The sequence below is a fragment of the Apis dorsata genome, unplaced genomic scaffold (assembly GCF_000469605.1).
Source record: "Apis dorsata unplaced genomic scaffold, Apis dorsata 1.3 scaffold_309, whole genome shotgun sequence".
In the NCBI taxonomy this organism is placed as follows: domain Eukaryota; kingdom Metazoa; phylum Arthropoda; class Insecta; order Hymenoptera; family Apidae; genus Apis; species Apis dorsata.
The window spans coordinates 342,902-359,498 of NW_006263581.1; the positions used below are offsets into that span (position 1 = coordinate 342,902).

General features: G+C 33.6%; 1 protein-coding gene and 1 long non-coding RNA gene across 8 annotated transcripts in view; both read right to left on the minus strand.

Moving 5' to 3' along the window:
* LOC102673862 (phosphatase and actin regulator 4B) overlaps positions 1-16,597 on the minus strand; it is a 332,035-nt gene that overhangs the window by 73,721 nt on the left and 241,717 nt on the right. The window lies entirely within an intron of this gene.
* The window catches only part of LOC116185869, a 95,034-nt gene continuing 85,084 nt past the window's right edge, over positions 6,648-16,597 (minus strand). The window contains exon 3 of the long non-coding RNA XR_004150770.1: positions 6,648-7,657. This is a non-coding gene — a long non-coding RNA (uncharacterized LOC116185869). The remainder of the gene's footprint in view (positions 7,658-16,597) is intronic.

Below are 16,597 nucleotides of genomic sequence, written 5' to 3' on the forward strand. Positions count from 1 at the left end.
ACCCGTAGCAAGGGTGAAATCTGGTCAGGGTCAATCGCTTCGCATCGCCATATTTATAAGCTTTGATGCCCGGCCACGTTGTGCTCGTTCGTTCGCTTCGCTAACTGTCTTTTAACACCTCCCCTCCTCCTTCTTTCCCTTCCCTCTTGAGTTGAAACTCGGTCAGGGTTGTTTCCTGGTTTCGTCGTTTTTTTCGAAGTGTCTATCGGCTTCCACGAGATTTAACGAAATTTTATCCATCACTTTTCACTCTTTTTCACTCTTCCCTTCCGAGTTTTCGAGTTCGTTGAACGTTTCTTTGTACACTATCTTTGGATATGTAGTTTCTCTATAGTTGAGATCAAACGATCGAGTTTTTGATTTTTCAGCGATATTTTTTTTTTTTTGCGATTCGTTTCGTAGCAAAAATGATTATTTAACAAATTCTTTTTTTGAAGTTTCAATTAGAATTAATTGGAATTTGTATATCGATTATTGTAACTCGTAATTTATCCTTTTTTTTTTTTTAACGAACAACGATTCATGCAGATTCGCATTCATTTCGACAAACGAAGATCGATTTAAAAATTTAAAAAAGGGGGAGGAGGGGGAAAAAGCTTCGAAGTAAATCTTCCATTAATCAAGATAAAATCTATCGAGCGACCTTACCACCGTTACTCTTACCACTTTCTCGCTTTTCATCCAAGAGACTCGCATCATTATGGCGATATCTCGGTCCTTTTCAAGACCTTGACCGACTCTCGAACATCCGTCGAACGTCGGCATCGGTGCGAGATCCGTCGAGATTCGCGCCGTTCTCGACGACAACATTTTTATCTGTCCATTCGTTCCGTTTCATCGCGCAATATTTCCAAATCTTTTCTTTTCTTTTCTTTTCGCGTGTTGGATGCTGGACAAACGTTAAGTTATCGCGGTTGTAAGGAATCCAATCCCATCCAATTGTGCGAATACTTCTTTGCGAAATTCTATAGGAGAGGAAACGTTTAAGAAAGAGAGAAAGAAAGAAAGAGAGAGAGAGAGAGAGAGAAAGAGTACACGCGAACTTTAGCAAGAAAATTTGTTCTTTCTTCGACTCGACCCGCTTGTCCTTGACACGTTGCATTGTGAATCGCGTGGAAAGGGGATCAAAGGAGAAATTTATAAAAATGGACGTTTGGAAGAAACACTCTTGCGAGGAGGGTAGTAGAGAGGGGAGAGAAAGAAGAAGAAGAAGAAATTCAAGGAATTTTAAAGAAAGTTTGTGAATTGTTTATAAATTTCGTAGTTGAAAAATTTCTACCAAAGATTTTCTAACGATTTACGTCGATGTTTTATAATTTTTCTAATTGAGCGAGTAGATTAATTTATAATTATAACTAATGTATCATTTTATGGATGGAAGTATCGTTGTTAACTTATTCGCGATTGTTAATCTAAAATTTCATCCAGAAATTAATTTTTATTGTACAGAGATACCGTTTTATTGAAAATGAATAATGCTTGTCGTTTTTCTACATCATAGAATGGCGAATAATAACGAAAGCCAAATAATGTGAAAGACTCTAGGATCTCGTAATTCGATTAATTTAATCTCCTAATATTATGCTGCATACAAAATCGATGATAGAAAAATTGAAATAGTAATTAGTGCGCCATTTTATACACAGAAGCGTTATGGGACAGAAAACATTTTATCTGTAAAATTTTATCTGGAATAAATAAGATCCTAGATATTGAAGAAAAGAATCAGTCGACATAACATCAAATCACAACACAAAATCAAATTTGATTGGTATATATATATTCGATTAGAAATGTTATTTATATTCATAGTTTGAAATTACAATAGCATACAAATTGATTGCTTTTCGTCCCCATATCGATACGTTTTCTCTTCATATCGCGTACAATATTGCGATATTTGATTTGTTTTTGCCGGGTACACATAAACTATTAGCAAACTGCGCGATGACTCGACGATTGACATTTGTTTATCGTGATTTCCACGTCCACGTCCACTATATTTTTCGGTGTAATGGCTTCCTGGTTATAAATAAACCGTTTCGATCAGTCTGTTTACGCGTGGGACACGTATCGCTTGTAATCTCTGATCGAAATCTCCACCAATCTTCTATTTTCATTCTTTCCTCATTCTTATCCAACATCTTGTTTCCCAACCGATCTCGAAAGAAATATTAGTAAAAATAACGACGAAGGGCAAACTATTATGTGAAGAAAAAAACATATAATATTTCCTCCTCCTCCTCCTCCTTCTTCTTCTCCTCTGATAAAACACGATGAGAGAATTCCTCTCACGATTCGTATTAAATTCTACTAAATTAACGCGATTAAAATTCTTCCTGTGCCGCGTACAAATGCGTAATAGAATCATTTTGTAGGATAATATATGCAAAAGTGAGAAAGTACTTTTCAAGTACTCAATTGAGACGATAAGGAAGAAAGAAGCTTTTGAAAAAAAAAAAATTCTTTCGCCAGGTTTTAATTTTAAATTAAACGGTACAAAATTTAACAACAATAATAAAATCGCGATACACCCCTTCGTAAAACCGTATGTATAAATCCGCGTGGGCGGTTAACACCCGATGATTCCTTACAGGGTCGAATTAAAAACCACCCACACACTCCGCGATTAAATTAACAAGCAGACAAACGTAATTTACACGATGCGGAACTTGGTACTAAAACTTGCATACTGGAAACTGGAACGTCAATAGACTCCCACTCGGGGGGTAAACCGAATAAAGTTTGGTAAACTTGTCAAATGACGTTTTCGTTTCGTCTTAAGCCAGCGTGAACAACTTTTATCAATGCTAAATTTCATTTTTTTCATTCTCCTTCGAATTCACGGGCTGAAGATAAATAAATAATCGTATTTAAATAGAAGAGAAGAGAAAGGAAAGGAAAAATCATGAATATTCAGTAAACTTGTCAATTTCATTTCATGAAAAATTTCTATCGACTCTTTATTAACTTTGTAGTAGTAAAAAATAAATCGTGTTTATAAAGTATAAGCAATAAATAGACTGCGAATGTTTATGCATTTAAAAAAAATTTGTAAAAAATGTATAAAAATATACGTATACAAATATACGATATGCAAAAAAGCAAAAAATATTCATAGCACATTGTGTGTATTTGAAAAATAAGACGTATCTTTATTTAAGCTCCATTCTCTTCTTTAACCACATTCATAAAAATTTTATTTTATTCTATTTATATTCGCAGTTTAATAATAAATAATTAACATTATTAATTATTATTTTGCCATCTCATTTATTATTATTAAATTTCTATCGATATCGAATTCGTTTTTTATCCTTTGTTTTATATTTTAAAATAAGTTGTATCGAGAATAATGAAGACAAGAAAAAAAAAGAGAGAGAAATAATAAACGAGCAACAAGAGAGTACGTGAAAAGAGAGAGAGAGAGAAAAAAAAATAAAAGAAAAAATATGAAAGGAACGTTATTGGGCTCGAAATTCTACCGATATAAAATAGGCTAAAGGCAGATGCAAACATTCCTCGAGGGAGGATCGTGGGTCCTGAAGGTTCCCATCAAGCCTTGACCCCGTTTTTGGACTCGACACGTTGCTTTTGGGGCGTTCTCGCGGATGGCCCCTGCATCGATCTTTGTAGATGGAACCGCACCCTTATTCGTGTCTGCTGGAGACTAAATGACGAAAGGAAACAGAATCTCTATCCGGTTGCCAACCAAACGTTTTGTAAATGTATCGAATGTTCCTTAATTATCCATTGTATCTATTTGTAATCTATTTTTATTTTGCGAATAGTTATTCTTCAATTATTTCTATTACAATGAGAGAATTATTTGTGGAATTTTTGCAAGATTTCGTATAAAAATATTGAAACGATAAGATGAATATATCTTATGAATAAATGATATTTTGATTTTATGCAAATTTAAGAATTATCCGAATTTAGAATATATATATATATATATATATATATATATATTATTAAATTATAATTATATAAGGAAGATAGAATGCCAATTATCGATGTATCGACATCAGGTTGGACTATTCAGGATTCATGCCCCAATTCACGCTCTCTATATCCTTGTTTCAAGACAGAGAACCTAATAGAGAATTCTTCTCAACGAGGTTCCCCGCGATATGCACGATCGATCGAAAGTGAAATTTATCTCGTTTATCTCGCCGTAAGAAAAATTTGTCAAATCGAATCCTCATCTCTTTAACATTGGAATAATATCGATAATATTCCATTCTCTTTCTCAGAAATGAAAGATATTTTTACTGTTCGAAAATTTAGAATCTAAAAATTCTTTTATATTTGCAACGATCATAAATACAAGTATCCAAGTTTTTTTTATTAGGCAAAATTTATGAAATGATTCATAAATGGAAATTTTCCAAATTTATAGACGGTAAGCTTTTAGCAATGTCTGTATGGCGAAACAGTTTATCGTAAAATCGTCTGATAGCCCTTATATCTTCGATCGAATCATGCGAAGGTTTCTGTACTCTTTTCTCACGTAGAGCAATTCTGAAGCAATGGAAAGAAGAATACGAGTCGTTAAAAATCTTTATAACGGGAAAAATGAGTAGGATTTAATACTACAACAAACACAGTAATAAAATTTACAAAATTTGTTGGAATATCAGTATCAGTGAGATGGTCAAGAAACGTGATACCTTTTTAAGAGAGTGGTTGGTTTTCAGAATTTTTAAGATACATTATGCAAATTTAATAATATAACAATTAGTATATTAATATTTTTATTTTATTTATATAAATTATATGTATTATTATAAAGGTAAAATGATTTTAATTAGTTAAAATTAATTTTTCAAATTTTAAAAGTATCTGTTGCACATTTTTAACAATTATTATGTTATAATTGTAATGTTATGTAATTATTATGTAATTTTGTTTCTCGAAGAGACAAGGGCTGTTTTATTCTTGATTTTTCTTTCTATGTATCTTTTTCGAAGTACGAAAAGAAGAAAAAGAAATTACACATCATATTTCATAAAAATTTCATAAAAATCCCCAAGATTTTTTCAATATCGAATATTAATTGAAGTCTTCAGCAATGATCTATCCATAATTGAAGGTTTCTGTTCGAAAATCGTTAATAGAAAAATTACGATCGATCGATTTGTATCATTTATTGGAAAACGTATCCTCTTTGGGAATTATTTTTTTGATATTTTTACCATCAGAGAAAAACTCGATTTTGTTGAAAACTTTTTCTGTTAAAATATTAATTTCTTTTTTGAATTTTTTTTACCTTCGAATATTAAAATTAAAATGGCGCTGTAACTTTTTAATAAATTTCGAATGAATCGTAGAAAATAAAAATATTATTTAATAATCATTAAATATGAATGTTACGTAATAAACAAAAATAAAAAAAAATTGTGTGGTTCTCTTTCTTGTGAAGAAAATTATTCTTTTCTCTTTCTTCTCTTACTTAAAGAAAATTCTTCGACTGACACATTTTTCAACAAATCTTTGTGTTGAATACAGAGATTGCAAAGTGTAACTACGGCATTCTACGAAAAGAAAAAAATTCATCTAAGGCACAAGTGGTTGCGTGGGCAGCACGTTCAGCTTATTAAAGTTGGGAAACCGTGTTACTTCAAAATGGCTACTATAAATGGGGAATGTTTATTCTGCAGCCGGTTAACCCGCAAAATTCTTCAGATATGCTTAATTCAAGCTGCCTTTTCGAGTTTTAACGTTGTCGAAAATGTTTTAAACGGATTAGAAATACGGTGATTAAACATACAACGATGGATATCTTGATTCCTCATAGCACTAAACTTAATTTTCATAGAATTGAAAATTTCTCTTCGAAGATTTTAATATATTAAAAAAAAAAAAAATTCTCTTTAATTGAAAATTTAAAAATTCAAATCGACACGCTAATACAAATTACGAAAATTCACGTTAAAATTAATTTCAATTGGGTGAGAGGTAAATCTTGGAAAAATTTAATGAAATGAAAATTCAAATATATATACAAAAAAAAATCTATAATTTCGATCGAGTGAGGAGCAATCTTGGAAAAATTTAATGAAATTAAAACTCAGATCGAAAGATCGTACAAATTATGAAAATCCATTTAATCGAAAATTATAATTAATATCGATTACAACAAGGAACAATTTTCGAAAATACAGCATTAGAAATGATGATATCCACGATTTTTATACCGAATCACTTCGTTTCACCGGTTGTTCGCGAAAATTATTCATATTTATAGCCAGAATATCCATGAAAAGCTCCGCTATGAAAATGGCTCGCGTTCTCTTTTGCATACGCGAAAAGCTTTCGCCGATATTCGCGGGGGATTTGCATACGACCATCGATTTATTCCTCTTCATCTGGCCGAATCTTGGCCAAATCTTCTCGAGATTTGAATCTCGGCGAAGCGAAGTAAGTAACGAAGTTGTGTTGAAACGAAAACGTGGAACGAAGAGATACTAGAAATTTTAAATTGTTCCAACGATTTTCTATTTCATATCGAACATTATTGCAAAAAGTGATCTGACTATATATCAAATTGTTACTCGCGATCGATAAATCGTCTTCGATCAAAGCATTAATTTATTAATCGATTGATCAGAATTTTTTCGTTATCTTTTCATTAATTCCTACGAAATTAATTTACAAAGTGAAGAAGAATTTTTAAACTACTCGCTTCTACCCTCGAATCTATTAACCATCCTTATTTACCACCCCTCCATTCAAATTCCAATTAATCTCGCAATAAAATCGTGATCCATCTGAACCCCGTTGACCCTCAGCCAGACGTCTGAACCCGCTTATAAATAGCGCCAGCCTTCATTTATTCGAGACGAGCCCGTATGTGTTTTCCATTCACCGAATGGAATTTTTCAAGCCGAAAAAACAGATCGTGGATCGACGAGATCCGGAAGTTTCCGGAACGAGGAATGATTTTGGAGGGCAGGAATTGGGGATACAAGGGTAAAAGACCCACGAGGGTGGGGTTGCAATTCGTAGGAGGGTTCAAGGCACTCGTAAAACTCGCTTGGGTAGCCATGGCAACCTGTTTTACGGTTGAAACCACCGACATCTCCCGAGGGCGCATCCACGAATCAAGAAATAAATTTCAGACGTGTATACGCGGATACACGCGCACAGTTCATGGACCACCAACGTTTACGATCACCCAGACGAATATTTTTCCACGCGCCGACTGATTCACGGGACATCTTTGGAACGCGATAAACAGTATCGATTCGACGAAGGGGAAAGGTGGAGGACCGTTGGAAACACTTTTTGCGATACGATGGACGTCGAGGGGTGTAACAGGGTTGAAGGTAAACCCGGATGTTTGCCATTCTTTTTCTACTTTCTTTTTTCCTTCTCTTCATTTTGAGAAGATTTTGACAAGTTTGTAGAAGTTTTAACTCGTTATAACTCGGATTGATTATATTATAATACGTTCTTTGTTTAATTTTTGACACATCTTGCATCTTGGTTATTGTATAATTTCTATGATTACACGAATAAATATAATTTCTTTCTATAGATTTTTTTAGAAAATCACGTTGCAATTAGATACATGTTAACTTACACATTTTCGAGTCTCTAAACTTGTATCCTTTACGTCGAATATTCTTAGAAATTTGACGACTCTTACCTGAAACAAAAAGAAACGAATATATTAGAAAAAAATTCTAATTTTTTTGAAAACGAATAAATTGAAGAATTCTATAATAATATGTACTAATTTATTTGAAAAACAAAATAAAAGTTCAAACACAGAGACAAAATCATAAACCGCAAAACAACATTACTCTTCCATTTATTTCCCTACATTCATCATTGTCCAATTCGTTACAGGGCCATCGATCAATATGATATTTCCATTTCTCGAGCCTATTTCTCGTATCGTTCCTGTTCCAAAGGCAGCAAAAAGGACAAGTGGACGTGGGCCTGTATATCGAATTAACCTTTGGGCAGGTGAGCGAAAGAACAAAGGCATCCGACTTCCGGAAACGTGATCGAACGCGTCGATCGTCGAGAGGAAAAACGCGCTTCCACTTTATCGTCCTCGAAGGAACAGCGGTCTCGACATTCACGATCGAACGCTTTCGGAGCGCTGCACGTGACGTCGAGGGAACAACTTTTCCTTCTTCGTAGGTGGAGAAAGATTGTCCGAGATAACGATCACGCATGGAAAAATGTTTGGTTTTATATAACAGATTTCCAATGTGGAATTTATCGTGGAATTTCCCGTGTATTTTAAAGAAAATTTATTTTACTTTTTATAGTTACGTTATCTATCTTTTGAAACATGATTTTTCTATGCTATTTCTGTTCAATGTAACGATATTTCGCTTCAAATTCTTTTGTTTCGTTTAAAAACGTATTTAAAAATTCAATTTGCAAAAAATGTTTCATATTATATAAGACGTATGCCAAATTACGTATTTTATAATTTTATAGACACAATAGACCATTGCGTTCGCTCAAAATTACGATGAAACTTTGATTTTTCGTATAAAAAATACAAACGAGGAAACTGAAAATTTTATCGCCAAAACCCACTCAATAAATAGAGGAAGTCGTGCCATTTAAATCACTTTTTGTTTTATCTCAATATCTCAATCCGTTGCCGAGATATAAATACTTAAAGTTTCCATGGTACTTAAGACGGTGCAAAAATTATGAATGGCCCGCGACCCACTGACCCACATATTTTTCCTGGAATATGCGTACTATATTTTTCCAGGAATCGCGTCTGTCACTCGTCTGATGTTTGGCATAGGTTAGTGAGACGAGGTGCGAGCGAGAGATCCGAGTAAGTAACAAGGACGAAGATAATAAACGATTAAAAATTACCCTTTTCTTTACACGACGATATCTCGGCAACCGGAAGTCGTATCGAGATAAACGAAAAAGCGTTTTAAAGAGCAAGGTTCAGCGCTTCTAACGATCTTTCATTGATTAACCGGAAGTCAATATCTTCGGAGTTATAGCGATTCAAAGTTTTTCTAATTTTAATAAGGTTAAGGTAAATGATTAAAAATTACGTTTTCTTTATACAATGATATTTTGGGAACCGGAAGTCGTATCGAGGTAAACGAAAAAGCGTTTTAAAGAGCAAGGTTCAGCGCTTCTAACGATCTTTTATTGGTTAACCGGAAGTCAATATCTTCGAAGTTATAGCGATTCAAAGTTTTTCTAATTTTAATAGGGTTAAGATAAATGATTAAAAATTACGTTTTCTTTATACAATGATATTTTGGGAACCGGAAGTCGTATCGAGGTAAACGAAAAAGCGTTTTAAAGAGCAAGGTTCAGCGCTTCTAACGATCTTTTATTGGTTAACCGGAAGTCAATATCTTCGAAGTTATAGCGATTCAAAGTTTTTCTAATTTTAATAGGGTTAAGATAAATGATTAAAAATTACGTTTTCTTTATACAATGATATTTTGGGAACCGGAAGTCGTATCGANNNNATAAACGAAAAAGCGTTTTAAAGAGCAAAGTTACGCGCTTCTAACGATCTTTCATTGGTTAACCGGAAGTCAATATCTTCGGAATTATAGCGATTCAAAGTTTTTCTAATTTTAATAGGGTTAAGGTAAATGATTAAAAATTACGTTTTCTTTATACAATGATATTTTGGGAACCGGAAATCGTATCGAGATAAATGAAAAAGCGTTTTAAAGAGCAAAGTTCCGCATTTTTAATAATATTTCATCCATTGACCGAAAATTATTATCTTCGGATTTATAGAAGTTCAAAGTTTTCCTAATTTTAAAATAATTTATTCGAATTTTAAAATAAATTACGTGATAAATTTATTTATTCTCTGGAAGAACAATTTTTGTAACAGTCTTATTAATAATATACTGTATATACTGTTTTTACATTGATTTAAAAAATCCTCTGGACAAAGTAAATTAGATTTTTATTCAATCGATTGATTTGGATTTAATTACATTGATTAATCGAACGAATTTAATGGAATATTCTATAATTTTTTATAGACGTATCCTGAACATATCTTCTATTTACGTTTTTTTATCGAAAATTATCGAATTATACCATTTTACATCGAGATCGAATGAATACTTTATAAAATTTAACGAACGAAGATAATTACGAAATATTAAAATTTAATCAGTGTGAAAAACAGAAACGAAAAAAAGGATCGTAATATTATAAAATAATATTATAAAATTTACACGCATGAAATCGGACAAAGCAGTTATTTTTTTCTTTAATACCGATGCACGATAGAATCGTTTGCCAAGTACGATGATCGGACATGCGGGCATGTTTCGATTTACTAATCGTTTCGAAAGCAAACAGACCGATAAATGCGACGTATATGCGGGCGATCTCCGCAATGGTTAGCGGGGACACCGATTTTCCACCGCTTTTCCAAAGATAACTTTCGACACGAATCGGCGAACCTTTTTTTACGCGATTCCTTGATTTATGACTTCGAATACGTGAAAATGGGGGTATATATTCTGAAACATTGTATTCCTTGACAATCGAGGGCAAAGAAAATCATTATCCTTTTTTTTTTTTATTTTAAACGCCTTCCGATTTATAGAATAAATACATCGAAATGCACATCTCTGTGAAATCTATTCTAAATCATCCACATCTCATCAAATTCTAATATTTAATAGAATATTGCCAATCATCGAAATTCAGGGATTCCAATTTATAATTTCGAAACACAAAGAAAAAAAAAGGAAAAAAAAAAAAAAAATAAAAAGAAAGGGAAGAACGTCTCTCGAAGAAAATTTTTCCAAATGAAATTAATCATTAGCTGTAACGATGTCCTCTCCCCTGTAATTGAAGGAATAGCTATATTATTGAAACTATGTTACTTCGCGACGAGGGACCAAATTAAACGCCATCCAGCCGCGGAGTAGCCGCAATTTCGTTCAAATTTAAGGGGGACGAATGTAAATGTTTCGCGTGAGGAATCAAGCGAGCACAAGCTCGGCAGTTACGTAAATCACTGTACCCCTACCGCAGCATCTCCCCTCTGTGCAATTAATTGGCACCGATCCACTTGCTCGAGTTTGCGCCCAGATGCGTGCCGACCATGGACAATCTCCGTTTCCATCTGATGAATGCGAGGAATGATTGATTTCTGTTATCCCTCTCCCCCCTTCTACCTCTATCGAATTATCTTCCGTTCAACACGGAACGAGCAGAATTTAGTAACAGTTTTATAAAGATTCCGGTGGGTGGTTTGAATCGATTTAACTCTTCGATGACGAATTATTTCTTACTTTCACTTTTCTTCCTTTCTTCTTTCCCTTCTGGAGGATTGAGTGGGTGTTGAATATCTTTTTTTTTGGAGATTGAGTTAGTTTGAAATGATTCATCAAGGTTTTTTATATATTATGTATTGTGAATAGTAACAGGTGTGGTAAAAAGTTAGTTTATTATATTCGATTTGAAGAGATTTTAAAAATTTCTACAAAGGTGAAAGATTCAGAAATTTTTTCACAAAGAAGAGAATTTTTATTTGTTAAATGTAATCGTTTGTAACTGTATTAAAATGATGAAAAGTGGGAAAGAAGATTGTGGAACAGCATTAACGTTTATAATATTCGCGGTACGCGATGGATGTCAACGATCAAACACGAGAATAGCGCAAATGGAAGAATTTTTAGTCGAATAACGGTGCAACCGTCCAAATAACGCAATTTCAACGTTGAAATAATTGCATACAATAAATCAAAGCTAACTCAGTCACGCGGTAAAATTCTCAAAAGTGTGCTCGGTTTCCTGGCGAATTTTTCTGTTTTGCAAACTCGATCAGTTTGCAAGAAAATTGAAAGTTTGTTCAGTTGAAACTGTTATACAGTCGAAAAAATTGATTTCTTTTAAACTTAACTGAAAGATAGAAAAAAATTTAACAAAAAGGGAAATAAAAATATCGAAACAATTTTTTTTTACGTAAAAATAATATTTAAAGAAATTTTTAGAGATTGAAAATATTCTGAAACAATTTGCTGCAATGTAAAAACTATGAAAAATTTACGCAATGATTCTGACAAAAATTAATTTTATAAATAAATAAATACGAGGATATATCAAAAGTATATCTTCTACGATAACCATCGATCAATTATTCATCTTTTACGTATTTTCGATCCAAGATTCACGAAAGCTATTCCTTCAATCGAAAGAAGAAATCAAGAATGAAACAAGTGTTCTCTATTCCGTCTAGAGTCTCATTTAACTTGGGCAAAGTTATAATAGAGCTAAGTAGGTTTAGTCCCGCCATCTAACTCTCTAGTTAACTCCGTTAATCATGGCGTCGCCACCGCTTGGAAAACTTTTCTCCAAATATTGCATCTTCTTCGCGTCAAATTAATTCGAATGATCTAATATGTAGTTTCAGCGAGTGGCAAGATTAAAATGCTTAACCGGCTAATTTGATTAATTTAAAATGGATTTGGTCTGTAAGATAGTTTGGTGTGAACTTTGAGGTTAGATCTTGGTTAGGTGGAGATACTTGAGATTTAAATCGAGTTGGTGATAGGTTGGCGTTTAATTTGGTAGTTTAACCGAGAGCTATGCTAATTGCTTCACAGGAATTTGAATTGTATATAGCAAGATCTAAATTTAGAATATAGAAAGATAAAAAAATTTAAATATAAATGTATATGGAATATAAATTGCAATATTGGGTTTTCGAAATTTCTACATATGATGTTAAATTTAATGAATAATAATGTTGAAGCAGTGTCTCTTCAACATTAAAGTATTTATATAAATATTCACGAACTCATCCAAATTTCATTCATTATAACGTGTTATTATCGTAACATATCAATTGAAAAACTCAATTTAGTCATCCATCATAAAACAATAATACAATTATTATGAATGGAAAAAATTTATGATTTAGTCCAAACTTCAAACTTCAAATTTCAAATATCTTCCACCAATGCAATTCATTTTTTTTTTTCCTACAAAGATATTTTATTCGATCAATCATCGAAAATTCCCCAAAAAACATTTTCTGAAAAGAATTTTTTTTATGGAAAATTCTCAATAAATATCTCGACAAGAGGGATTATCCGATCAAGGGCACAATCGAGCGTATCTTTCATTCTCGATCAGAGGGCTTCCTCAAAAGGATCGCGAAAAAAGTCGTCCCAACCCTCGTTCCTCTTGGCCCGATATTATTCCCTGGAATTCGAGAACGTTACAAAAGGATTAAAAAAAACAAAAACAAAAAAAAACAAAGCATCTTTGGAATGGAAATCTCTGGTATGCATCGAGAAAAGTGATGCTGACATCGGCGGCAATGACGCAGAAAAGCTCCGTTGCAACCCCTTTGCGATCGTTCCTCTCTTACTGTACCCTTTCACCCTTTGCAGTCATGGCGCGAGTTTCGTGAAATCATCCCATACTTTCAGAGATAAAATAATTCTTTCGAAGGAAGGAAAAGATTCGAAACATTCCTTCGACTCTACTCTCCTCTTTCTACTTTTAATGGATACCCGTTTGACCTTTCGAGCGAAGCCATAGCTTTCTTGTTAGTCGAATCTTTGGTAAGTAGATTTAAGAAAAAAAAAGAAAAAAAGTGCTTTAAAAGAACCGTAGAAACAGGGCTCGACGAGTGTACTTTCTTACTAAGATATCCTCTACTACGAGAAGACTTTTGTTTCCGATCTCTGTGCTTTTTTTTTTTGCTTCGGTAAATGGAATGGATTAAAGTGAATGCGTTTGGGATACGTTTCAGGGATGAATGTGAAAAGGGATGGCAAGGGAAATTTTCGAGAGTGTTTTAAAGAAACATTAATAACGAATTTTTATCGCAATTTTACCCGATTTTTTTATCGCAAATATATATTTTTTAGTTTTACCAAGATCGGTTTCGTGGGATTAACTTTTGTATTAAATAATATTTTATAAAAATAAATATAGTTTAGGGGCCATTGTGTAGGACAATGCGCTCGAGAGAAGAAATTACATTATCTGGCTAATTAAAAATTAAACGAGTCCTCTGAGAGAAGTATGGATTAATGCTTCGAAAATAAATTGCATTTTTTCTCCCTCTAATGCATAATTTTCCTTGAAAAATTTCATTAAAAAGATCGTAATCTTTTCTTCAACTTAAACTTCGCCAAAAAAAATGAGATACGAGTTATCGATCACATTATTGAAATAAAGGAATATAAAATAAAAACAAGAGTTCGCATTGGTTAACGAGCGTAGAATTAAAATCCTTGCTTATTCATTAAAATTTTCCACGACTCCCTTCCGCACATCGAACATTTGCAATCACATTGGATGAGTTTCAAATTAAAAATCCGTCATCTAGGCACGAGATAACACTTGATTAATAATCGTGGAAAATATCGAGCCATCCCTAAACCCTTCCCCCTCCCCCCAATGCCGGTTTTTAAATATTCATCGATGATGAATACGAAATCCAAAGGAGCCCTTCGTCGAAAATGGGTTATGCGACGGCCCAGACCTTGACCTTGCCCCATCGGCAGCTAAATTTGTATCGCGTCTAAAATTATCGACACGGAGCTATCGATATCCTCCTCCCCATCTATGTCGTCACCAATCATCATCAGTTTCAATGAAAAATGCTCGATGCTCGCGTACGGAGTCGCGTGACGCACGTTTCCCCGCGTGATTCCAATCGAAATCGAGACTAACAATTAACACTCTCAAATAAAAAAAAAGTATCCGTAAGAATTAACGAAAAAGAAACCGGGGAAGCGAGGAAATAAGGAAGGAATTAAAAAGCAGGAGTGACGCAATTACACGAATTTTCTAACACAGAACTATTTTCTGACTGTGTTCCTGAACACAGCCTGAAGAATAACGTCACGTAGTAGCATAGACCTACTATAACCGTTCCGTGTGCTCGACGTCCACGACAAAGGGGGTGGCGGAAGCTGCAGCGACGATTCCAACCGTTTCCTTTCCAGATTATTATTTAACCGTGGTGGCGGGGGATTGAGATGGGTTAACGAGCTTCACGGGAATGATTTTCGCGAGAATGCACGCGAACATCATTTATCATAAGATTTGCGACAGATGAGGTCAGGCGCGAATTCTCTTCGATTCTCGCTTGGAGAAATTATGGCGATCTCTGACGTTCGTTGAATGTCCATTTGATGATCGGCCATTCTATCGCGTGTGCCCAGGGCTACGNGTATTGTAAGGGCGACAGAGGAGGGTCGTGAATCTCTTTAATTCGGAGTAATGGGGGTCACGTTCGTTAAATATCCATTTGGTCGGCCTCGATCGTATGAGGCCAGGCAGCTACGTGGGGGAGAGGCCGTGGCACGTGCTGTCGCGTGCACGCGCCTCGAAAAAGGACGCGGAAGCTGCGTCCTTGGACCCGGCTCGGCCCTGACACTCCCCGGTTCCAGCGATTCCATCGAAAAAAGGGGGAGAACGAGAAGGAGTTATAATGCAAACGGTACGCGAGAAAGAGGAGGAATTAAGTTTCTTTGACGAGAGAGATTGCGTTGGGGGAAATTGCGTTGCGAAGGGGACGGGCTCGTATTGACTCGCCGGGCAATTTTGCTTTTTCTCTTTTTTTTCTTCCCGATCTTGGAATCGAAGAGAAATGAGAAAGGGTTGATATTATATATATATATACTATTATCGGATAAATTATAGTTATGAAGAATTTAATAAATGAATCACCTATATCTATTTGAATAATACGATAGATAATAAAAATAAATAATTTATTTTTTTCTTAATTTTTTAAATGATCAAATAATAATTATCTCTTAAGTATATTTCAATTAATGTAAATATTTAATAAGATTAAGTTGCTATTTAGTGTTTAGTTGCATTTAGTTAAATTAAAATTCAATTAATACAAGGTTAACATTAAATTCTTCCTATAGAAATCTAAAGAAGAAAATAATATTTTTTTCTAGTGACATCTTGATATTATTTGGAGAGAGATCGGAATTCGTTCGATTTGTAGATTTTCGATGGAGGGGAAATGTGTAAATACGAATTCTTTTTTTTTTTTTTGCACTTTGTCGTTTTGGAAACGGAGATGAAGATGGTTTGGAATTTGTGGTAAGAAAGGAGAGCAAGGGATTGATATCATTGCTCCATTTGTCCGAATTTTGAAAATGAAATGTACAATTCTGATCCGAGCAATATCGATTTTATGAGAGAAGTTAGAATTTAATCATGCATTTAAAACTTTATAATATACACTTTTTTGGCATAGCAATTAACCAAGTTGTGCAACTGAAAAGTTTTATTATTAATCACTTTTTCGAAGAGTAATTAAGCCTGAAACTTTATGAATTTTATATTAAGTATAATAAAAGTAGTTTTCTAATAACGAGCTTAATTCACAATTAAATTAATTTTAAGAACACGATCATCATCATCATCATTCTCTCGATTAAACGCCTTTCAAAAAATATTCAAATATTATATATTTTATTGTAAATCAAAAATTTTTTTCGGACATTTTCAATTTGTAAACTTTGAATTCTTTTTAACTTGTGACATGTTTTCCTTTTTTTTCAAAAAAAAAAAAAAAAAAAAAAAAAAAAAAAAAAAAAAAAAAAAAAAAAAAAAAAAA